Genomic DNA, 26,812 nt, shown 5'->3' with positions numbered 1-26,812 from the left:
GAACAAGACTTGGAAAGCATGCAGGAGACCTAGCAATAGGAATATACTGGCCTGAACATTCCAAGGGTATTCAAAATTCTCAAAAGTTGTTGTAACCAACCAAAAGGGAAAAGGGGAGGTGAAAGAGTGGGAGAAGGTATCCCCCCCTGTCTTCCCCATAGATTGGGTGCAGTTATTAATCAATTCTGAAAGATATTGATCGAGGTACGGGCATGACAGAAATGCCACGTACAAGTACCAGCTCAGACTCATGACTGTCAATGATATCAGAAGTCGTTATCACACAATACAACAACATGAGAACAGGAACCCCTCTCCCAGAGGTGATAAACAGCACCGCAGGGATTGCATAGAGTAAACACGGGTTTACAAACCAGAGCCACGTGACCAAACAGAACATCATTATGACCAGCGACTGTTTCAATAACATTATAAATGCTTATAAGGACTTTGCTTTAACACACTTGGGTCAGACTTGTCATTATCACAACCCCTCAAGCCCCATATTGGGCACCAAAAAAGACTGACGTGGTTTAGCCCCAGCCGCCAGCTGAGCGCCAGGCACAGCTCGCTCACCCCTCCCCTGGCGGGATGGGGAGGAGAACGGAAAAACAACGGCAAAGCCTCGAGGGCTTGAGGGTTGGGATTAGGGCAGTTTACTGGGACAACAAGGGAGAGGGAAAACAATCAGCAACAGTGCTGATAACAGATAGTAACAATGGGTGATAACAGAGAACGATTTACAGATTCTAAATCTGAACACGGACCAACCTGACACTCAGCACTCTGCCTGTCCAGGAGCCATGCTAAGGCCCATTGAACCTGCCCCTGCCCGACTAGCCCCCTTTTATGGTGAGCATGACGTCACATGGTATGGAATAGCCTCCGGCCAGCTTGGCTCACCTGTCCTGGCTCCTTGTGAAATTAACTCTATCCTTGCCAGAACCAGGACAACCTCCTCAATTATTGAGTAACAATAACATGATTGATTACATTGTGTGACTATTACCATTTATAACATCATGTGGAAGATATGCTGCATTTAAAATGGAATTCTATCTTGTCAGTTTTGCATGATCTTGGATAGCTGTTCTGTTAGAGCTTCTCAATGATGAATAATTATACTAGCTAAATACATAAATTTTAACAGCTTCATTTAATGAAGTGTCACAAATCATCTTTATCCTATTAAACACAAGAATAAAACTCAAAAAAAACTAGGAGGTGGAATGTTTCATATGATGGTATGGGTGGTTTCAAAGAAACATGTCACACCCTCTAACATAAATAAGTCTAATATATTTCAGCATTAAAGTGTCCTAGTCACACAGTAAAACAAGTGAATGGCTCTCTGGTAGAACAGACTCCTTGACAAGAGCTTTTAATTTCTTTGATCTTTACACATCTGGTAACTCTTGCTGAAGATTCTGAGGATACTTTATTCTCTCTTCCTTCTCTCTTCCATTACCACCAGAAAATGACACCTTTCTGGGTACTAAAAGTACAGTGTTCTTCCCTGTGGCCAGTCAGCAATGGCTCTTTTACGTAGATAACAGGATGCTGTAAATAGTTCCTCAACTGTCAGCTAAAAATATTTACAATAGCTTTGATGAGTGAACTGAGGAGAAATATGAAATGGAAATGAAATATCTGTCAGGTTTCATCATATGCCTTTCTCTAAAGCTTCATTCCCCCTTCCTGGACTAGCTATTCCAATTCTAAGAAAAATCTTTTGTTTGTCTGCATCCTACCAATATCAAGACCACTAATTTCTTTAAGTAAATCCTATAACTGATGGGGTTTTTTTTCAAATTAACCTTTCAAAATGCTTTCCCTGTTATTTCTGATATCATATATTCAGAGTGTTCAGATAACCATGATATATACCCAATGTGATGCTTTTGTATTGTAAAATCTTGACAAATTTTGTGGAAATGACAGCTATCCAAAATATATCTGTAAGATCTGGTTTAACTAGAGAAGCTAAAGCAGTCAGAGGGGAAAAAAAACAACCAATCAACCAACCAAAAAAAACCCAACCCCAAAACCTTAAGCTATAAATGTCTTGGTTAGGTTGGAGGGCTAAACATATTACTACTGATATTGGATATTACTCATGCATATTGGAAAAAATTGAAAACTTTCCCACCACTCTCCGCAAATCAGCCCTGCAAAGATGTACATTACAGTCAGAGCCGTAGAAGAGATTGAGATACTGGACCATTGATTAACAGCATACTTATGGGTTGTTTTGTGCTGCAGTTGTAATACTGTCAGGAATAGCAAGCAGAAATATGTGTACTTATATACAGAATTAGGACTAGACTACAGTCCATTCCTATCATAGAGGGCAACAATAAAGAAGCTGTTCAGTTATTTATTTGTTTAATAAGGTTTTGGTGGGTGATAAACAGAAGTCTGACTGAATAAAAAGATCACCTGTTTGCAGAGGATCAGCATATCATCAACACTTTAGTTCATGTCAAGGCTTTAAATGAGATTAACACTGTCACTGAGAAATTTTGTTTGTATTTGCCTTATATCCTCTTATGTGTGCTGCTGGAAAGCTCCAAAACAGTGTCTGTTTTGATATGTATCCTATTTTGTGTAGTCAAAATTCCACAAAACAGTACTAGCTAATTATCAGAGAGGCAACAACATTTAGATTGTTTTGAATCTTACAGCACATTTCAGACTGAAGCCTGTCATGGTTGTAAAGTCTACCCATGTACCACATTTTTAATTTCATTTTTAATTTAGGAATCTTTTTTTTATTATTATTTTCTTTGGTTTTACCCAATATATAATTTAAGTAGGGAAATGGCTAGTAGACCCAGGAAAAGTAAATTAATTAAATTTTAAGTAATTTTGTTTAAACATCTTTGTTTAGAAGATAAAAGAAAAAATAACAGATTAATAATACAGTATTGGTATGATGTTTTGTGAAGTTCATCATAATGATGAAAGAGACTCAGTGGGAGAACAGTGACAGTGCTGTCCAAACAATGAAAGGCTGGATCTGAAATCTAGTTTTTAAGGCCACCATAAATTATTACATGAGCTGCTTGTCTGATAAGCATTTGCAGACAGCAATAATAGTGGGATTTACCAAGAAAGTGACTGAAAGCAGTTTCAAAGAAAGCTTAGTGAAAATATTCCTGCAAAGGCTGCTAGTAAGTATGTAAGTGATCACACTGAGGTGATTACCTGGCACAATTTCTTTAGTTTTAAGTTCCATCCATTTCCTTGGCACTGCTCATGCATTTAAAAGCAGCCAAAACAGTTGCAGAAGGATTTGAAGACAACAAGCTTTGCACATATTTTCACTGCAGTGGTTCATTCTAATCATAGAATCATAGAACCATAGAATGGTTTGGGTTGGAAGGGACCTCAAAGATCATCTAGTTCCAACACCCCTACCATGGACAGGGACACCCTCCACTAGACCACGTTGCCCAAAGCCTCATCCAGCCTGATAATAGCTTCATGGCTAGTGGCTGATGGCTGGGATACAAAACAACAGGCAAGAAGGGCAACTGACATCATCTACCTGGACTTGTGCAAGGCATTTGACACTGTCCCGCACAACATCCTTGTCTCTAAATTGGAGAGACATGGATTCGATGGATGGACCGCTTGGTGGATAAGGAATTGGCTGGATGGTCACACTCAAAGAGTTGTGGTCAACAGCTCAATGTCCAGTCAGTGACGAGTGGTGTTCCTCAGGGGTTGGTACCAGGACTGGAACTGTTTAACATCTTTGTCAGTGACATGGACAGTGGGATTGAGTGCACCCTCAGCAAGTTTGCCGACAATAACAAGCTGTGTGGTGTGGTTGACACGCTGGAGGGAAGGGATGCCATCCAGAGGGACATTGACAGGCTGGAGAGGTGGGCCTGTGGGAACTGCATGAAGTTCAACAAGGCCAAGTGCAAGGTCCTGCACGTGGGTCAGCGCAATCCCAAGTGCAACTAGAGGCTGGGTGAGGAATGGATTGAAAGCAGCCCTGAGGAGAAGGACTTGAGGGTATTGATTGATGAGAAGCTCAACAAGAGCCAGCAATGTGCGCTTGCAGCCCAGAAAGCCAACCATATCCTGGGCTGTATCAGAAGAAGTGTGACCAGCAGGTTGAGGGAGGTGATCCTGCCCCTTTACTCCGCTCTTGTGAGACCCCACCTGGAGTACTGCATCCAGCTCTGCAGGCCCCAGTACAAGAGAGACATGGAGCTGTTGGAGAGAGTCCAGACGAGGGCCACAAAAGGGCATCAAAGAAAAAAGGCAAATATCTTCATTAAAGATATCTAAATCTAGAGTATAAATTTAATCTCTAAATATGTGATAACTTTAATTATGCTGACTTAAAATTATATTCATAAGATATTTATGACTACTCTCCTGTCAATCATTGCATAATCTACAACTTGAAACACATGCAGAAGCTAAGTGCATTTTCTGCCTGATGCACAGAAATGGGCTTTTTGTTTGCAAGTGCTGATAAAGGGACTAATGTATGTTGCAAACAATAGACATGTAGATTAACAATATGTGGTTATATGTTCTGTTAAAAAAAAGAAATACAAAGGCAAATGCATTCAGTGCTTAGGGTTGGGTTTTTCCCAGATTTCTTAGCTGGGATTAAAGCTTGTCCAGAACAAAAGAATGGTGAGCTGCAGTCACAAAGAGACTGTGCATACCTAAATGCTTCTCCAGGCCCTGTACACTGGTTTGTTGTCTGCACATTAGTGTCCACCATGCCTTTTACTTCTTGTTGCCTGGCATAAGCAGCTCCCTGGGCTTCTAGGAGAACTAAGACCCCAGTAGAAATGCACTGTCTGTGCTGACTTACTGCCAGTATGGGATCTCTCACACAGTACTGCATTGTATCAGAGAGAGTTGCCCCTTTGCCTGTGTTCATTTCAGGGACCCCTGATCTCTAGCTTGCAGCCATACATGCAGCCAGGTAGCAGACCACCAACACAGTAGGAGCCCTGACGCTCATTTTCTGCTTTTTTTCAACTCTGGTTGAGTCATGGCAAGTACTTTGCTCACATAATTTCTTTCCATCCAAATGTTTAAGACTGAACAGAAACTGAGAACCTCTGCTCACATAGAGCAGAGCCTAGAATAAATATTCACACTGAAATCAGTGGTTTGGATCAGGACTTAAGGACATGCTTGGACCTTTTTAAGTTTGTGACCAGCCATACATCTTTCCAGAATAGGCACCACTGTAATCAGGTTTTGCAGTTCCATTGTTTCACAGAAAATTGCCACCTCTAAGCTGTAAGAACTGTGCTAGCAAAACCCCTTTTGTGGATATTGCAGGGAAAATTTCAACTTTCTTTTCTTTACATTCAGATGTGAAAAACAAAACCCAGTGCTCACATTATAGAAATTCTGGGTCATGTGTACACACACTTGCAAAACTCTGAAGATAACCTCTTAATTACATGCTAACATAGATAGTGTTATCTGCTGAGAAATCACAAGAGGTCTTTTAATATTTTTTTTTACTTTTCTATAAAAGAATAGAAAGAACTCAGGAAGATATTTATAGCATCAAGTAAAATCCTTCATTATTGAATCTCACAAACTGCAGAATTACATAGGATAATGTGTTTCTTCCCATTTACCCAGCAGTTAATATTATAAAAAGTAGATCTGTAAGTGCTTGGTAGTGAAGATACTTCTTTACTCTGTTGTTTTTCTTTTCTGTGGAATGCAGACAGGAAGCTCAGATACCAATTTGGATAACAATTTTTTATTTTTATTTTTAAGCAGCAGCATCTGGCATGTTGGCAGATAACTCAAGCAGTTTTGTTGGCAGCCCCAGACTTCTCCCTTGGTGCAACTATTGTTAATAGCCTGAGTTATTTCATTCTGTTAACTGACACTGTTCAATGATGAATACTTTTCATTCAGGGAACTCACCTTGTTTACCTTTCTGCATCAACTTTTACAGAATGGTTTGCAATATGGAAAATGCCAGGAATTGCTAGAACTTTATGACTAGCTAACCTCATATAAAACTGTTTAATCCATAAGACTTTATTAGCATCACGCCAGTACCTAAAAGGGGCCTATAAGAAAGCTGGAGAGGGACTTTTTACAAGAGCATGTAGTGACAGGACAAGGGTAATGGCTTTAAGCTGAAGGATGGTAGATTTAGATTAGATGTTAGGAAGGAATTGTTCTCAATGAGGGTGGTGAGGCACTGGAACAGGTTGCCCAGAGAGGTTGTGGATACCCCATATCTCTGGAAGTGTTTAAGGCCAGGTTTGATGGGGCTTTAGGCAACCTGTTCTAGTGGAGGGTGTCCCTGCCCCAGGCAGGGAGGTTGGAACCAGATGATCTTTGAGGTCCCTTCCAACCCAAATTCTATGATTCCATGATTTTATGATTCTATGGTTCTATGATATGTTTGTGAACTTCTCTTTCTCTCCCATTCTTGTCAAATCTCACATGAACACAAATCCTTTTTGCCCTTCAAAGAATTTTAATTCTTTATCTCCAATTTTGTTTATCAGTTCACATAGAAAAGCAGGTTGTGAAATATTTGGTATAAAACTTGCCTGAAAGAATTGCTGTGAAATGTTTCCATGTATTATCAAAACTGCATGCTATTCTTTTTTTCCCATTCCTGCTCACTAAATGTGTCTATTTTGCCTCTGAGTTCATGGTATTTAAATCACATTACACCTGCTTGTTAATATGTGAGCTACCACTTGCTGTGCCGTATTAATCGGGGAAGAGTTCTTGGGCCTGATAACTTCTTTTGCTCTAAGCAGCTTGATTCTCCCCCAATTAATGCATAATTCATCTTTGAAAGTAAGTAATCCTTGGCCTTACTAACCTTTGGAAGTGAAACCAGTTAGATATCCCACATAGGCCTGGGATCATGCTGAATATTTAGCGACCATGGAACCAAATGAACTGAAATAATCTGTTAGCCTCTGTTGCCTATTGGATGGGAAAGAAGGAGGAGCTGCAGGGTACTGGCAAGTTCTCAGTGGTCCTGTAGAGGAAAATACAAAATACATTTCTAAAACCTTGGGTTTAGCGGCAAGCTTTTATTTATTTGTAGAGAGATTAAGAAGTGAACAGTGAATCAAATATGGATTGACTCTTTCCTGCTGAACAGAGACAATGTTTTTAAAGTAAGAAGTTGCTAGCTTTCTCTTTCAAGTGCTGTGAGTGAACCTGTCATAGGCACTTGGGACAGCTGTCAGTAGTAGTTGGTGCTCTGGAGACGCAGGAAGAGAAAAATACATCTGTGCATGTGTGTGTGAAAGATTATGGAGATGGCAAGCCAGCTATGTCTGATAAACATCAGAAATATCAAATCTGACAACTATTTGCATGGTTGCATTCTCAGAATAATAAAAAAAAAAATACACTTTCCACAAGAAACAAAAAAAATCACTATTTTCAGTGGAACCAGAAGTTCAGCAATTTTTTAGAAGAATGTATCCAGCTAATCCAATATGACTAATATAGATCATGTATTCACCAGTAAGCACTAAGCTACTATGCAAAAAGTGGGGTTTTCCTCTCAGATCTTTACCGACTTTACAAAAGAAGAGTGAGCCATCAGTGAGTATTTTAAAGACATGACTTTGGTGCTTCACTCTGGAGGGAATTCCCATACTGAACAGTTACCTTTCACAGTGTTTTAATTCAGGAAAGGAGAAGTGGGAAGATCTCATGCAAGTGTTTAAGTGTTGTGGAAAACATAAATAAATATCAGATGGCTCATCCTGTAATTTTGTAAGCCACAATTAGATTGAATGCATGTTGTTTAAAATATGTTAAGTAAACTGTCCCTTTCTATATGCACCTTTCACTGTCCCATATGCCTTTTGAGGAATAATTCTTTCTGAGAAGACCTTTCCATACCTGTTTCTATGAAAAAAATATACAATTTTTCTTCTTTAGCTGCATCAATATTATCATTACACATAGAGCGTGAAACACCCCTCCAAGACTGTATTGCCATATCCAACCATAGATCCAACCATGACATAGAAAAACAGATTCTGCAAGCCTTTTTCCTTTCTTGGCCACATCTACAGGAAAATGAGGCCCATAATTTGCACTCACTGCTGGAATCCAGCTATTATTAGCAATGCCCAGGCAGGGTTACACGACACCTCGGCAGAAAACCCCAGGCCCATTCTGCTGTTTTGTTTCCACCTCTGTCAAAATACACCACCAATAAAAGTGTTGCTTTATTGTCAGTGTGGATGAGGACTTTGGCATTGGCTTCATGTGAGCAATATTCCCAGCCTGGTCACAAGGGACATGCTGAGCATTCCTGAGCTGTCTTCCAAGCAGGAGGGCAGAATTCAGCTGCCTAAAGACAGGGGGTTTTGCCATTGGAGAGTCCATGGGGAGTGAAGGACATCTGCGTGGCCTGGCAGACATGGCACAGGCCTCACAGGTCTTTAATGATAGGTCAGGTCTGCCAGTGACGGCTCAAGGCCAGGCAAAATATCTTATATTGCCTGAAATGACAATGTGTACATATTTAGTTAAATGAATGCTGTCAAATATGACTAGAAGGCAGAGTGCAGCATCATTCATAGATACCAATTAGAACCTGAAAGCAATACAGCTCTTTTGCCATGGTATTCTGTCTCTGATGCATTGTAGATAAAGATTACTTTGCCTGCAGTGATGGGGCTGCTTTGCTTATGGTACTGGAGCTGAATAGACCAGAGTTGGCTTAGGCAGTGTCATAGCACTGCACTGGGCAATGCTCCAGGAATGACATACCTACATGTCGTGGTTTTACCCCAGCCGGCAGCTGAGCACCACGCAGCCGCTCGTTCCCCCCCCCCCCCCCCCCATCAGGATGGGGGAGAGAATTGGAAAAGTTAAGGTGAGAAAACTCGTAGGTTGAGATAAAGACAGTTTAATAGGTAAAGTAAAAGCCGCACGCATAAGCAAAGCAAAGCAAGGAATTCCTTCCCCACTTCCCATCGGCAGGCAGGTGTTCAGCCATCCCCAGGAAAGCAGGGCTCCATCACGTGTAACGGTTACTTGGGAAGACAAACGCCATCACTCTGAATGCCACCCCACCCCACCCTCCTTCCCCCAAGCTCCTTATAAACAGAGCATGATGTCATATAGTATGGAATATCCCTTCGGTCACTTTGGGTCACCTGTCCTGTCTGTGTCTCCTCCCAACTTCTTGTCCACCCCCAGCCATCCCGCTGGCAGGGCAGTGCAAGAAGCAGAAAAGGCCTTGGCCTCGCATAAACACTGCTCAACAATAGATCCATAGAACAAAAACATCTCTATATTATCAACGCTGTCTCCAGCACAAATCCAAAACATATCCCCACACTAGCTACTATGAAGAAAATCAATCCTCTCAGCTGAAACCAGGACACTACATTTACTACTCAATGCATACCCAGTATGGAAAAAGGTGGATTTCGTTATTGAAAAGTACTTTGCTTAACATAGGTGAGGAAGCTATTGCTTAATGATTGCTATGCAGAAGACTAAATAGAGCAAACCACACATATAAAACACATGAAACTCATAAAACTACAGGAAAAAAAAGTTACACAGTCTTCTTTCTGTAGGATGTCACAGCATCAGAACTTGAATGTTTATAACTTCTTTGAGTCAGACTCTGAGAGGTGCTGAGCAGAAGCATATGCTCCTAAAGCCAGAGTGAATCACGTATTCAAGAATATGCCATTTGGATTTTGATACCAAACATCAAAGTTTTTATATGTTCTTGGGTACTCAAGAACAGCTCTTTTCATAACTGAAGTCTGAACGTTGAGAGTTTTAGCCCTTTATCATCTATTGCAATTACAACACTTATAAAATGTCATTCCAATTCCCGTCTTTCTCAGCAATTCTTTACTCTCTAAGCACATGGCCTCTGAAATCTGTTAGTGAAAATCAGGCTCCTTAGTACTGCCAAAAGTATTTTATCTACAGGCGAAACTTCTTTGGCTGCTTAAAAATTGAGTAAAAGCACTTAAAGGCAATGGAGGAGTAAAAAGAATCAGGTCAATATTTGTAAATCCTCACATACTTACACAAGAAAAGAGAAGTCAGACATTCATAAATACAAAAGATTTCCTCCATCATAACTACTCCAGCAAACTGTTAAAGCCAACCATATCCTGGGCTGTATCAGAAGAAGTGTGACCAGCAGGTTGAGGGAGGTGATCCTGCCCCTTTACTCCGCTCTTGTGAGACCCCACCTGGAGTACTGCATCCAGCTCTGCAGGCCCCAGTACAAGAGAGACATGGAGCTGTTGGAGAGAGTCCAGATGAGGGCCACAAAACTGATCAGAGGGCTGGAGCACCTTTCCTATGAGGACAGGCTGAGAGAGTTGGGATTGTTCAGCCTGGAGAAGAGAGGGCTCTGGGGAGATCTAATTGCAGCCTTATTGTTTCTGAAGGGGGCCTGCAGGAAAGATGGTCAGGGACTGTTATTCAGGGTGTGTAGTGATAGGACAAGGGGTGATGGGTTTAAGCTGACAGAGGGTCGATTTAGATGAGATGTTAGAAAGAAATTCTTTACTGTGAGGGTGGTGAGGCACTGGAACAGGTTGCCCAGAGAGGTGGTGGAGGCCCCATCCCTGGAAGCGTTTAAGGTCAGGCTGGATGAGGCTTTGGGCAACGTGGTCTAGTGGAGGGTGTCCCTGTCCATGGTAGGGGTGTTGGAACTAGATGATCTTTGAGGTCCCTTCCAACCCAAACCATTCTATGATTCTATGATTCTATGATTCTATGAAATGCAGATTCCTGACACAGAACGGCAACACACACAACATTCAGTGAACCACTGCAGTACACAGAAGCAAGAAATAGTTCCTCAGTCCAATAAAATAAACAGCGTGGGTGGGAGATTTAGTTTTGGTTATTCCTAGAAGCCCATCAGAGAAATAATTTTTTTAAAAGTAGGGTGGTCAGGACAAATGACACTTGCAGCCCCAGCTCCCAACTAAAGGGATCCTGGAGTAGGCAGGATGAAAGCTCCTTCTGGAAATACAAAGGGGTTCAGCTTGAAGCACTGTGTTTTGCAAAGAAAACACAGGCCACAAACCCACCAGATTTTCTCCTGATTTTTAAACACCTGCAGCCAGCCAGTGTCCCATCACAGCTTATCATGTTGGTCTCTGAAGACTTACAGAGATTTGCAGCCTCTCTTTACATCTTTTTTAATCACACATCCAAACATCAAAAAAGGACTTACCCTATATTTTTCACTTGTCATGTTTCCTACCTCTCTGCATCTCCAACTTCTCCCAAAGGCAGGTGTTCCCTGCTTTCCAATCCTACCCCAGAGGAGAACAGGATTTGTACACCAACAGTTTAAGAGATGTGCTCATGACTTTGCCATGGAGTACATGGCTGCTGGTACAAGCAGCTCCTTCTCAGCAGTAGCTTTCTGTCTCTGCCTGCTCTGAAGCCCATTCTGCTTTACACACTGCTTTTACTATGCCACTGACTGCCCTGGTACCATCAATGGTCTGAGAGCCATGCTAGTCACAAATGTGACTCCGTGATATTTTTCTAACCAGGTGTTGTAGTGAGAACCACAGCCGTTCACTCACTCCCCACCACTCCTGCACTGGGGTGGCAGAGAGAATTGAAATGGAAAAGGAACAGAAAAAGAAAACTCATGGGTTGAGATAAAGACAGGTTAACAAGACAAAAAAGGATAATCATCATCTTCATCATCATCATCATCGAATGTCCAAAAGAAGTGAACAGCATAATTTCTCACCACCCGAAGTTGATGCTCCACAAGACTCCAAGCTGACACACCTCCTGGTCCACCCCCCAGTTATATGCTGAGCATGACATCATACGGTATGGAATATCACTTTGGCCAGTTGGAGTCAGCTGCCCTGGCAGTGTGCCCCCCAAGCTTCTTGGGTGCCCCCACCTTCTTGTTGGCAGACCAGTATGAGAAGCTGAAAAGTCCTTGACTGCTTGGCAAGAACTAAAAACATCAGTGTGTTATCAAAATTATTCTCATCCTAAATCCAAAACACAGCACTATACCAGATGCTAGAAAGAAAATTAACTCTATCCCTGCCAAAAGCAGGACACTGTTCCATTGGTAGCTGTTTATCCAGTTGTCCTGGTTCCAGCTAGGATAGAGTTAAATTTTCACAAGTAGCAAGCACAAATGAGGCAAGCTGGCCAGGGGGTTATTCCATACCATGTGATGTCATGCTCACCATAAAAGGGGGCTAGTCGTGGATAGGCGGCTCCGGGATGGATGGGATGGTCTGAGTGTGGGCTGAGCGTCTGGTCATTTGGTTGTGGGACCAGTAAACTGCTTTCTGTTATCACCCATTGTGAACATTCCCTTATCAGTACTGTTGCTGATTGTTTCCCTCTCCCTTGCTGCCCCAGTAAACTGTCCTCATCCCCACCCACAGAAGCTTTGCCTTTGTCTTCCCATTCTCCTCCCCATCCCACTAGGGGAGGGGTGAGCAAGCAGCCTCGTGGTGCTCAGCTGCCGGCTTGGGCTGAACTACGACACCAGTGAAGGGTACTTCCTTCTTACATTGCTAGGATCAGCTCAAGGACCTTGGCTGCTCTGAAGAACAAGTCCTTCTTCACAGTCGTTTCACTGCGTGACTGGAGGGGTCCACTTCCAGGTTACACTGGCAAAGTGACTTGGGAAAAAACCCCAAACCAAACATGTTTCTTGAGTGCTTGGCTAATAAGGAAGAGGAAGCTTGGCTGATTAGAGATCAGTTTGGGAGCTGCTGTTGAAGAGAAGTCCATGCTGACTGACAACAGATAGGATTAAAAAAAAAAAAAAAGAAAAAAGAAAAAAAAAAAAAAAAGAAAAAAGGCTTGGGCTACCAGCCAGTTCAGCCATGATGCAGTGTTAGGGAGTATATTCTGGAAGGCACATTTCACTCCTAATTGGCAGCAACCCTCAAACAGTGGGCATCTGGCTGTGGCTGGTAATGCCAGTGGACAGATGCTCTGTCAGTGTTGATAGGATACCTGCAGTCACGCAACTGTGCCAGATGTATCAGTGACATTAATGTATAGGCTGAATGTTGGTTTTCCTTCTATATTTCAGGACTTTCTGCATTAGGCAACAGAAAGTGCCACCTTCTTCCCACAACCACCAACACTCTGGTGAAAGTCTTGCTGTAGTCAACAGCTGATTGTGTAAACTTCAAGCTGGTGCAAATAATTAGAAAATATGACTCTGCCATGTGTCCTGATTTCACCTGAGGTTATTTTTCTTCATTGTTAATGAGTTCACTTTCTTCATAGTAGCGAGTATGGGGCTATGTTCTAGATTTGTGCTGAAAACAGTGCTGATAACACAGGCATGTTTTTGTTATTGCTGAGCAGTGCTTAAACAGCATCAGGGCCTTTTCTGCTTCTCACACCACCCCACCAGCAAGTAGGGTGGGGGTGCACATGAAGTTGGGAGGGGACACAGCTGGGACAGCTGACCCCAATTGACCATAGGGATATTCCATACCATATGACATCATGCTCAGCATATAAGGGGGTGGAGGACGAAGAAAGAAGGGGTGGGGGGCAGATCCAGGGTGATGGTGTTTGTCTTCCCAAGTAACTGTTACGCGTGATGGAAACCTGCTTTCCTGGAGATGGCTGAACACCTGCCTGCCGATGGGAAGTGGTGAATGAATTCCTTGTCTTGCTTTGCTTGTGCGCGCGGCTCTTGCTTCATTTATTAAACTGTCTTTATCCCAACGCACAAGTTTCCTCACATTCACTCTTCCAATTCTATTCTCCATCATGCCGGGGGGCATGGGGTTGGAGTAAGCAAGCAGCTGCATGGTGCTTAGTTGCCAGCCAGGGTTAAACCACACCAGCACGTCAGTAAAATTCTTATAGCATACATATTTCATCCCTATGACCTCTTCCTGAGATCAAGTAACACCTTAGGTACTAGATTCCTGATTGTTAACTAGGGACAAGAGAGACATACGTATACCTTGGAGGCCTTGCACATGCTGCAGATTTTTTAAGGGGATGTTGTATTTCAATGCGTGGGCACAGAGTCCCTGACAAGTCTGCCATGCAGGTTTCTAGAATACAGGTCAATAAGATATGATTTTGAAGGGTGCAAAGGACTTTATTGGCACAAGCAACTGGTCAAAATAGGCCGCAAATTATTAGCGCAAATGGTCTTGTTGGTCAAGGGCTAAGCATGAACAAAGCACGTGCTCTCTTCCTTCCACTGTTAGATTGGAGTTGCAGCTTCACTCTGAAGCATAGACAAGTTTATATTGCTTCCTCTACACACAAGACTGTAGTCCACTGTGATGTGGTTTAGCCCCAGCCGGTAGCTAAATGCCACGCGCCGCTCGCTCACCCCTCCCCCAGTGGGATGGGGAGAAGAACAGAAAAACAACGGCAAAGCCTCAAGGGTTGGGATAAAGGCAGTTTACTGGGACAGCAAGGGAGAGGGAAAACGATCAACAGCAGTGCTGATAACAGATAGTAACAACGGCTGATAACAGAGAACAATTTACCGATCGGACGACCGACTGACCAGACGCTCACCCGTCCCGGAGCCGCGCTGACACACCGAACCCCCCCCTGCCCGACTAGCCCCCTTTTATGGTGAGCATGATGTCACATGGTATGGAATAGCCCCCGGCCAGCTTGGCTCACCTGTCCTGGCTCTTTGTGAAATTAACTCTATCCTTGCCAGAACCAGGACACACTGTTAGTCTGATACTTTAAATGAAAAATATTCTCTGAATCAAATATTCAAATTGAATCCTGAAAACATCAAACTATTATCACCTCACCATTTAAGTAGAAACAGATTTTAAGAAGCTGTAGAGTTAACTTTGCTAAATAAAACACATTCAGAGTAGCCTTCTCTTGCTTTTGCTCACTGGGGAATGGCACGTATGCTACCCAAAACTGAATTTATGTTTGCTGTGAGAAAAGAAACAAAATGACAATCCCAAACGTTTCAATAGGATTTTGCTCTAATTTCATATTCAAGGCAAATCTCACAGATGGCATAAAACAGCACTTCACAAATATCTGATTCAACCAAATAAGCTGACTTGCCTAAGAAATGGGCATGTTACATAGGCTGGATAGAGTACCGAGTTGATGCAAGATAAGCTCTTTTCAAGTATTTCAACATTTTTCTTTAGTGGAGTTCAGTAAGTGAAGGAATCATGCTTTCTCATTTCTTCAAGGGACATTTGTAAGGTATTGTGGAAGAATGATGTATGTCAACACAGAAGCAAAGAAAGTTAGGAAATATAGCTGGCTGATGCCAAAATGACATGGAATTTGTAAAATTGGCAGGGTCAGGATGCAGACTGAGGCACCATAGGGAAATTTGAAGAGAGAGAAATCTATTTATAGAGAAATATACAGCATATTAAAGTCTTTTCAGATCCCATGCCTATCTCCTACCTGTTGATTTCAGTTGCCTTTTTTTCTTTTATTTACTTTTTATGCCAAACTCTTTCAGATATGAAGAAGTGTGCAAATCTTACAGCATGTTATCCCTGAAAATCATAAAGAACATAGCCTCTTGCTTATTAATAAAATACATCAGCCTTTAAGACTGGTAAAACAAGAATCTGCATTAATTTTAATATTCATAATTCAGCCGACTTCATCCATATCATCAAGTAAATAACACAGAGGGAGGCTACAGCCCTAATAGAAAAGGGAAATAATACACAGATATTGGATGCAATTTAACAAATTTAAGATAAGTCTGCTGGTTAACAGTAGTACACAGCAGGAATGCTAGAGAAACAATGTGCCTTTGTGACTACAAGTAGAAATGTTTGGACGTGGCTGAATATATAAAAAAACAACTGACAAATGAAGAAATTCTGGATTGCTTTCTCAGATAGTACAAATGTGCAGCAAAGACTGTCAATCTGATCCATGAATTTAAAGAAATTTTCTTTTTTAGATAACAATTGCTGATTTATTTTTTCAAAGATAGAAATACAGAATGCACAACAAAGGAAATACCCATGTAGAACTATAATAACCTTAATATTGTGTTCTATTAACCATCATATTGTAGTTACACTTTTTACTACAAAAAAGTCAAAAAAGTCAGTTTGACTTTTATCCAGCATTGTTTTAATGAGTACTTTTTAGAGCAGATTCATTTTAACCTTGTGCAGAAATTGACTTCCTTTTGTTATTGCTAATTGTTATTTCCATTTTTTGCAGGATTTACTCTTTACAATATTTTTTCCTCAGCATGTCACTGCTTATTATAACTATTTTCTTTGATGATTTAATCAAATTTACATTAATGAAAAAAATATTAAACTGCCATAAGTAAGACAAATAACATTTTCAAAAGCATCTTAATCTCAATTTTCAAAAGGGTTTCAAAACCCATCACTTCCAAAGGGATTAGGTGCATAAACTTGTACTTACATTTGACAGTAGTGATTATCAGACATATGTAAGAATCTAAATGCAGAAATATAGGCTTTAGGGAAAAATGGAGCATGTGTTGATGAGAACTTAGAAGCAGTCCACATATTCAGAATTATACTGGGAAAGCTGATCACCACCTGAACTGAAATCATGTCTGAGCTCTGCTGTAGAACCTAAGTATTAGTCCTGGTTTTGAAAAAAAATCAAAGTCGGGAAGAAGCAGACCTGTCTATTTATTTCATATGATTTGAAACCAAGGAGTTATGAAAACATTGTAAGGAACTATCTTACAATATTTCTTTATATTTATACATTTTATTAGAAAAGTAAACAGTATTTTATTTCTGTTCCTCTAAACCAAATTAGTCATATGTATCGCTTTTACGGGTCCTTAAAGTAATTACAGATGTGACGATATTACATAAAAATATTTGATAAATTGCTGCCTTGTTCTCATTTGTTTTCAGTAAGCATTCTTTATAAGTCCTTTACTTGTTGAGATTTAGAAGGAGGCTAGATACTTCCTAGATACTTCCATTTGAGTTATGTTGTGTTTAGTGCTAAAAGTAGTGGCAGAGTCAAAAATTAATATAGGGTTCCCTGAGTTCAGAATTATCCAAACAGATTTTTAAATGTTGTCTTAATCTCAAACACTGCCTTCTCTCTTTGCAGTTACTTCATTTTTGTAACAGCAGCCATGAAAATGAATGGAAGTGACTTATGCTATAATTTTAGACAACCAGATCATCCCCTTACAGAGTCTTCACTACAAGTGCACCTTTGCAATGACCTGTACAAAAGTGTTTTCTATAGTATCGAGGCATATATTAAAGCAAATGTCACTATAAGCCCCTCTATGTTTCCTCAGAGGAGTCTTATATGTTAGCAAATTCTGTCCACACGTGTGAAAGCCTAGTACGCCTGATGTGAGAAGTATAATAAAAACTTCTGGCTTCTATAGCTGTATGAACATTAAACAACAAATGATGATTCTGCATTTTAGCGCAAATCCTCAGTAAGGCAGAGGCCTCATCTTCAAACAGCACAGTCCTACAGAAAGGGAGTACACAGTACTTTCTAAGCAAAAGCACTTTCCAGGCAGGTTTAAAAAGATATATAGTTGCTAGCCATACAGTGAGTTATCTGTAACTAATATTAGAGATTTTCACCTTAGAAAGTGGGATAGAAGTTGAAAAATTCTCAATATAAAACTGTTGAAAAAAGAGTTTGCATAAGGTGGAATTTCAGCTTACCAAAAGTATGTTTGACAGGTATCACGTATCAAATCTTTTTCATTGTAGAGGAAAAAGCATTTCTCTGGTAAGACTAACTCCAACAAAACTTGGGAATCACTTAAGTTATGATTAAAAAAACCCTTAGAAATAACCAGAGTCTGAGGTACATGTATTGGGTTTGCGTGGCAAGGTTTTGGTAGCAGGGGGGCTACCAGGGTGGCTTCTGAGAGAAGCTGCTAGAAGCTTCCCCCATGTCCGACAGAGCCAATGCCAGCCGGCTCCAAGACAGACCCACCACTGACCGAGGCCGAGCCCATCAGCCACGGTGGTAGCACCTCTGGGATAACATATTTAAGAAGGGGAAAAAAAACACCTAGGAGGAGCTTTTGCAGCCAGAGGGAGGAGTGAGATACGAGAAACTCCGCAGACACCAAGGTCAGTGAAGAAGGAAGGGGAGGAGGTGCTCCAGGTGCCAGAGCAGAGATTCTCCTGCAGCCCATGGAGAAGACCATGGTGAGGCAGGCTGTCCCCCTGCAGCCCATGGAGGAAGGATGAGGGGGTGTAGATATTCCACCTGCAGCCCGTGGAGGACTCCACACTGGAGCAGGTGGAGACACCTGAAGCTGTGACCCCCCGTGGGAAGCCCACACTGGAGCAAGCTCCTGGCAGGACCTGTGGACCCATGGAGAGAGGAGCCCACGCCAGAGCAGGTTTGCTGGCAGGACTTGTGACCCTGTGGGGGATCCACACTGGAGCAGTCTGCTCCTAAAGGACTGCACCCCATGGAAGAGACCCACACTGGAGTAGTTCATGAAGAGCTGTAGCTTCTGTGAAGGACTCACATTGGAGAAGTTGGTGGAGGACTGTCTCCTGTGAGAGGGACCCCATGCTGGAGCAGGGGAAGAATGTGAGGAGTCCTCCCCCTGAGGAGGAAGGAGCAGCAGAGACAACATGTGATTAACTGACCGCAGCACCGATTCCCTGTCCCCCTGTGCCACTGGCAGGAAGGAGGAAGTAGAAACCGGGAGTGAAGTTAAGCCCGGGAAGATGGGAGGGGTGGGAGGAGGTGTTTTAAGATTTGGGTTTATTTCTCATTCCTCTACTCTGTTTTGCTTGATAATAAATTAGATGAATTTTTTTCTAAGTTCAGTCTGTTTTGCCCATGACGGTAACTGGTGAGCGATCTCTCCCTGTCCTTACCTCAACCCACAAGCCTTTCATTATACTTTTTCTCCCCTGTCTAGTTAAGGAGGGGAGTGATAGAGTGGTTCTGGTGGGCATCTGGCATCCAGCCAGGGACAACACACCACAGTCATAAAGTCATAGCATTTAAAGCCAGGAGAAGAAGTATCACTCTTCTTGGCATTACAACCAGTTCAACTATATAGAAAGAAAATAGTAACTTGCATTTACTTGGATCATATTTCCCAGAAAATATGGCACATTTATATCATAAAACAGCAAAAGACAGAGAAGCTATCACATTCATATTGTAGTGGTTTCTTAGTTCTCAAACCTTTTTTGCATCTCTTCCATACTGTATCCAATTTTTCAGTACTTTTAAAAAAATTGTATGTCAGTCTCATCAATTCATCCTCAAGATTAATTTCTTTCTTTTTTTTACTTCCATGCCATGTTGACAAAGGAGCACTCATAATTTATGGTGCACTCTAGCTATTAAGGTGTAAGTCAAAACCAGTCCGTCAGGTAGGTTTTATTGAACATTTGCTATACTTGTTTTATTATATTGGTTCTGTATCTTTTAGTCACTGTGTCACATGGTCAAATCACTTATAACATCCAAATATATCAATTTGCCTTTCTCAATTAAATTTGTTATTTCAGCAAAGAATAAAATTATTCTTATTTGAGAAGACCCATTTTCCATATAAGAGTATCAGCTGAATTAAATTCATATCCTTCAAACTGTTTATGAAACAATTCTTGTAAGAGCTTTTTCTTTATTTGTGTGGAACTCTGTAGCCCATCATTACTTAGCTCATCCTCTTTGAGTCTTCTCTGATTTTTTAGAGGTTTTATACTTCTCTTTTAGAACTCCTAGGTGCCAATTACTCCATCCCAGTGATATAAAAATATTTTTATTCTCTTCACGACAAAGCACTTTCCCCAGTGATTACTGAACTTCATATCTCTCCGTGATACAAACAAATCATCATCATTCATAAATACTTACTGGAGAAATATCTTAAAAAAAAAAAAGTATTATCAACCTTCCCCTTTCTGTCTAATAAATATCCATTTTCTTCTCCTTGAATACTGTAAACTTGCTAGCTATGGAAGTTTAGCTGAAATCCTTACCTGCCTTCTTAGTAACTTTATTATTTCAGAACTGATCTGTACCAAATGGCAACTGAATTCCCATTAATTCTATATTAAATTATAATAAATTATACAATATTGCTTTAAAATTTCTAATTCAATTCAGAGCTGACTAGGGATAGCTTATCACGATAGTTTCTGGAATTTATATTAAAAGGAGCTGGACTTCAACACAGCTTGTAGGTGTTTTTAGCAGGTACTTTTCCTCCACTTTGTTCTCTTAAGAATGCAGGAAAAAGAATTGGGAATTCAGATTTGAGTCCATTTTTGAATAAGACAATATGTAAAAGAGTCATTCAAACAGCTGGAGAAAGCAGACACGGGAATTCATGTGGCTGATATCCTCTTTTCCTTTTATGCACAGGCTGATCTCATGAAGTGGCTCTCATGGCTGAGAGTAAGACTGCAATTTAGCATTTCACAGTATTTAAGTATTTAAAAGATTATTTAAAGACAAGGGGAAAGTTAAATTACTAACCAAATTGATGATCTCTATACCTCAGTTGATGACATTAAGAAAATAGGATTACAGGTCAGTGAAGGTGAAATCAAAGTGAGTAATGTAGAAGATCAATGTACATTCTCCAGAATAGAGATTTTCCAGAATAAACTGGAGCCCTCCAACAGCAAATGCCTAAATGAAACAATAAAGATTGAAAGTAAATGGATCAGAAAATGAAAGCAGGAGAAGCAAGTTGTCACCTTCACTTGCTTGAAGGAGAGGGGAAATGAGAACAGAAGAATTAACAGATACCTCTTTAAATAAATGTTTACAGAAAATTTTATGGCTGCATCCTTTTTCATCCTTTCTCAAGAACAGTAAGCAGAGCACCTGGTGGCCTCCACAAAGCAATGATAATAAAGTTCCTTAATTATAGTAATACAGATAAGCTGTTACAGCTGGCTAGACTGAATAAAAGTCTGATTTATAATTCTGATAAGTATTGGTATTCCTTGATTGCAGTATGAAAATACAAAGGAAGCAGAATCCATAGAAACTAAGAGGAAGCTTTGGGATTATAAAATCAAATGCTTGTTTTATCCTGGTAAACTTGAAATTGATGTAGGTGAAACCAGACTGTTTCTTTTATAATACAGAAAGATTATCAGTCTTGATTTAGACAAGAGAGGAATAAACAAGATAACTATAAAATGCAAGGAGTGATATCCTGAACGTCCCAACATAACTATTTAATAGTCCTCACAAGAGTGAAGAGTCCACAAGGCCCATTCTCAGGATTACTTCTGGATTTTACCCAGACAGTTTAAATGACAGTTTAATAGATAATACCCATGCAGGACAGAATAGTATCTTGCATTCTCTCACTTAATATTTAATATTAAATATTTTTAATATTATGATTCTTCTTTCTCAAGTGCCTCTCCCCTTTTGGGGAGGTGGGGAAGGGTACATACCTGGCATACATTTCAGTAGGGTCCTAGACTCCTACAGAGTATGTGTATACACACATACCTGCACACACATACACCCACACATGCACAACCATCACACACATACATGGCACCCACACACGCGCACACACACAGTGTCTTTCATGAACATTGTCTACCAGTAGTTTGAGATGAAACCTGCAGTGAGTTGCTGTGGGCTCAGATTCCCACAAGCGCAGGCCCTTACCATCCAGTATGCTCCCTGGAAAGCAGGAGATCAAACTCTAACACCACCATGTAAAAAGGGGGTTTTATCCACAGCCAGTTGTTGGCTCATTTTTAAAAAGCAAGTAATGATGCAGTTGCCCATGCCCACCTAACTGCATGAAGTGGACATCTAATACTGGAAGCAGTTCCTGTCACTGAGCCTCAAGCTTGCAGAAGAACTTTCTTTAGAGTTTTTATTAGGCATTTAGGAGGGAGAGAGAATTTCAGCACATCCATCGCTTCAGCATTTCCTCTTAGGCACATCAAGGATTTTGGTGCTCAGTGTGCTGGTTTCTGTGAATGTATTTTTGAGTGTCCAAAATTGTATTGACTGTCCAAAGTGTATTTTTGCTGTGAGGAATTTAGTCACTTGAACTCAGCATTGTGAATTTGACTTCTAAGAAAGAAACCTAACTTGAAGGCATGACAGTAGAAAGCATCACAACATCTAAACTCCTCTTGGCATTTGATATACAAGCTTCACAAAATTATAGAGTGGGAATCATTAAGCTGTCTTAAGAGTCTCTCAGCACACCCTCTTGTATGTTCACAAGCTATTATTTCTATTGGGTAGTGTTACCTGTTTCAGGTATAGGTATTTCCATTTGCAACTATATTTAAGATTTCTAACTAAGAATGATGCAAGTTGAATAAAGTAATTTTGCCTTAAAAATAACTATGAAGTAAATACTTCATAAATATTCTGTATTGCTGTCTCTCCTGAGGATTCTCCTGGTAGGCAGTTAATGGAAAGAGCATCTTTCACTGGACTAACTGCGGCAGTTCCTGTGTGGATAAAACAACTGGAAATGTGATCAAATTCTCCTAGGCTAGTTCTTCAGTGAGATGTCTCTAAGCAACTTACCATGAGCTCTGTCCTGGTGTGGAATCAGGTACTGCAGCTGCATTCCCAAGTTTTACACCTTATTATATATTAAGCCTCTCCAGGTGGCAGACAATATAATAGTCATTGATAATCTTTTCTTCTGTTATATTCTTCTGTGTTCACAAGAAATTGCTGAAAGTCTTCCTGATAACCTCAAAAAATAGAAGAGATCAATTATATACAAAGTATTCTAAAATGACAAGTCCATGCTGGAGTGGCAGAGGAATGAAATTGTTGCACCTCAAAGACTGGTGTAAAATTCGCAAGTACATAGAAAATCAGTATTTTCTATAGGATTTTTTTTTTTCTTTAAAGAAGAATAAGAAAGCAAGTGGACAGTCAAGCAAGTGAAAGAAAGTGGAAGTGTCTTCCAATAACAATCTGCCTGGCATTCCTGTCACATGTTGGATTTTGCTAGAACCTCCCCTCTCCAAACAAATAAGCAGATTGGAAGGATCAAAGAGCTGGGCAGCTTTTAGAAGTGCATGTAGTAGCTTGTATCCCTTATGGGCCAGCAGAAGATAATGAATTAAAACAAAACACCTTATTTACAAATAATTGCCTTTTCCAGATGTACAAACCAGACTAAATTGTCTATACAGACATGATCATTGCAGTAAGCATAGGAGGATCTAAAAGACCAGCACAGCTGGGTTCTTCCATTGTGCGGGAAAGCAGCTCAAAAAAAAAAAAAGTTTCTAAAGAAAACTTTGGGAAACACACTCCTCCAGAATACATGTTCCAGGTTTCCAAGTTTAATCCACTCCAGATAGACTGCAAAATGCAGAGCATATTAGCAAGCTTTCTTTTGGAAAGGAGAAAACCAAGATGGTGAAGTCTTTATGTGACAGTACAGGTTTAATTCAAAACAAATTTCAGAATTTGTGGATCAGATTTTGTGGATCATATTATCATAGAATCAGAGAATCAATTTTTTTAAAAGGCTTTTAAGATCATCAAGTCCAACTGTTAACCTAGCACTGTCAAGTCCACCACTAAACCACGCACGTACTGTTAACAAATATCACAGTATAATTCCAATCATCTGAAATCTATGAATTCTGTTTTCAGTCAGATACACCAAATGTTCTTGATTAGTTTTGGAGTTTAGTACCATAACAGTAAGGGTATAAGGCTCAACAGACCCTCAGCCATACAGCTATCATTTAAGGATATTGACAGACCATTGAGATAGGAATTCTAGCAGAAGTAATTTCAATTAAATGTAAGTACAAGTTAAACACACATTATCATGATCTGGTCCTAGAAGACACTGAGGAAATACATCAGACACACATCAGCTATTTTAATTACCATTTTCAAAGCTTCACTACTTCTTTTATCCTTTGTGCTTAATAAGGTGTCATAACAGTTTTGTATTATCTCCAAATTAAGTTTTTCTTCTCTATTTTTTGTAGAGGCTATGAAGTAACTCAAATATATTTTTTTTCCACTTGGGGATCAGGATAGGGTTAATTTTAATCCTGTTGGGATAGAGTTAATTTTCTTCCTAGTAGCAGGTATAGTACTGTAATTTAGGATGAGAATAATGTTGATAACACGTTGATATTTTGTTTGTTGCTAGGCGATGTTTACACTAACTCAAGGACTTTTCATCTTCTCACACCGCCCCGCCAGTGTAATGGCTGGGGGTGCGCAAGAAGGGAACACGGCCAGGACAGCTGACCCAAGCTGACCAAAGGGATATTCCATACCATATGACACCATACTCAGTACATAACTTGGAGGAAGCTGGCCAGGGGTTGGGGCCGTGGCTCAGGAACTAAGTAAAGTCTGTAAGCTGGACAGGGAGGGTTCAGTAGCATCCACCTACATCATTAAAATAAAGGCACAATAGTCATAAATAATAAAGGCCATTTCATGTTATTTTAGTTCCCCAAATACTATATTTATTCCTATACAATCAGCAGTTTTATGGATAACATTACAAGCAATGCAGTCATGCTTAATAACAAAATACTCAGAGCTTAGAGCAGAAGAGAGCAGGATTAGGGCTGGACTGCCTTGTGGGTGCAAAGAGCACTCATTGATCAGGCTCTCCACAAAGTCCCACTGAGTTCATTGTCCTCTTTTCTATTTTTACAATGTATATGATTTTTATTTTTCTATTTCAAAGGATATCTCAACAAAACCCCTATGCCTGAGTTTGATGTTCAGAGTTATTTCATGGTCTGCCTCAAAAATGAAATCATGTTCTAGAAATGTAAACTACAACATTTAACCAAATACACTGGAGACCATGCCAACATAAATTTTGTGACCGCAAATCTTAGGTCCTTGGCTACTGTGGCAACAGTGAAACACTGTCATGTTTAAACAGTTATTTCTCCGAGATGGTGAGAACAAAACATGAACAATCCATCCAAGGAGTACTTCTAATCATTATTATGTTTTTTCCTAGATGCAAATAGAATAAGTATGGCCTAAGACTATTTTAGTTTTCCTTGATTATCATTAACTGGTCTCACTGCAGTCAGAAATACATAGCATTCAAACCATAAGCCAGAGGAGCAACAGCAAAGGGAGGTTTGCTTTAAAAGGCCCTTAAAAAGACCTGTAATTATTTGGAGTCATTAAATATTTTTTTACTATCTTTCTTTTAAGTGAAAGCTTTTAAAACCCAGTTCTCTGGAAAATCAATATTCATACAACTGAAATAACAACCAGAACTACCAGGAATGAATCCTGTATGCTATCTTTGTCTTTTTGATTTCTTAAACTCAAAATGTAACAGATTGTCAAAATCAAGGAACATGTGTGCTTTTTCATTTAATTGGATCGTGCAATGAGTAGAGCTGTCTGCAAGAGCTTTTTTTGTGTGTGTGTATTGAGAAATGCAAACAGACAGCAACAATAATAATGTCTTTTCAGTAAAAACAATAACTCAAATAACAAGATGAAGCATTTTACTAATGTTGAAACTGCCATTGTTTCCAAAATGTTGCTTCATTTTCTGTTTTGAATCTTCTGCTCACTGTCATTTTGTTGATATTATCATATAAATAATGATAGAATGGAGAAATCAGAACAAATTTTCAAACAATCATAACATGATCTGGGACTGCTTGTAAGAAACGTCTTTTAGTTTCTTGCAGGGTTTAATTGTGTAAGACATTTTCTATTTCGAAATCAGAAGTGCTAACTATATTCTCAGTCCTTCAGGATTCTTGTATTTTCTCTGAGCTGAAAAATTCACTTCCCATATTTACATATGTAACTGTAGATAGATAGGTATAGATATATACCGATGTGTGAACTTCGCAACTTCTTTCTTTCCTGGTATTTGAGATTCTACCTGCTGGGTCAGCTAGTAGAGGAAGGAAGGAGGGAGGCAAGCTTAGTGACAAAGTGGAGAGACTGCAGACTTCATGCTAGGGGAATATGGCTTCCAGTAAAATTCCTTTAAACCTGTGGCACTGTTACCCTTGGCTGACATACAGTGCCATGAAATCTTCCCAATTCTGTGATTTTGTTGTCAAGACACAGCTGGCCAGCAACCCTTGCTGTGGGAAGGCTAGAGGGGTGAGATGGGAATGGAGCCCAAGGGAGCCCATAGTATACACAAGTGATACACTATTCTCCAGCTGAGTACAGAGTTACCTTGAAACCTACAGCAACTTTGATGCTGAAGTTCCCTTCCTGGGGAGTGAGACGGTAAGACTCAGCACACTAGAGCCACATAGGCCTGCAAGCCCCCTTAGATGGTTCCTGGCAGTAGCACTAAGTCTTCTGCTCTGGAAGCATAGAATCATAGAATCACAGAATCACAGAATGGTAGGGGTTGGAAGGGACCTCTGGAGATCATCTAGTCCAAGCCCCATGCTAAAGTAGGATCACCTACAGCAGGTTGCACAGGATCATGTCCAGGTAGGTTTTGAATATATCCAGAGAAGGAGACTCCACAACATCTCTGGGCCTCTGGTCACCTTCAAAGTGAAGAAGTTTTTCCTCATGTTCAGATGGAACTTCCTGAGTTCCAGTTTGCGCCTGTTGCCCCTTGTCCTGTCACTGGACATCACTGAAAAGAGTCTGGCCCCATCCTCTTGACACCCATCCTTTAGATATTTATAAGCATTGATCAGATCCCCTCTCAGTCTTCTTTAAACAGATCCAGCTCTCTGAGCCCTTCCTCATAAGAGAGATGCTCCAGTCCCTGATCATCCTTGTAGCCGTCCGCTGGACTCTCTCCAGTAGTTCCCTGTCTTTCTTGAACTGGGATGCCTAGAACTGGACACAGTACTCC

This window comes from Balearica regulorum, chromosome Z (assembly GCF_011004875.1).
Source record: "Balearica regulorum gibbericeps isolate bBalReg1 chromosome Z, bBalReg1.pri, whole genome shotgun sequence".
NCBI classification, from domain to species: domain Eukaryota; kingdom Metazoa; phylum Chordata; class Aves; order Gruiformes; family Gruidae; genus Balearica; species Balearica regulorum.
The sequence above is the reverse complement of the archived record's forward strand: the minus strand, read 5'-3'. Positions refer to the sequence as shown.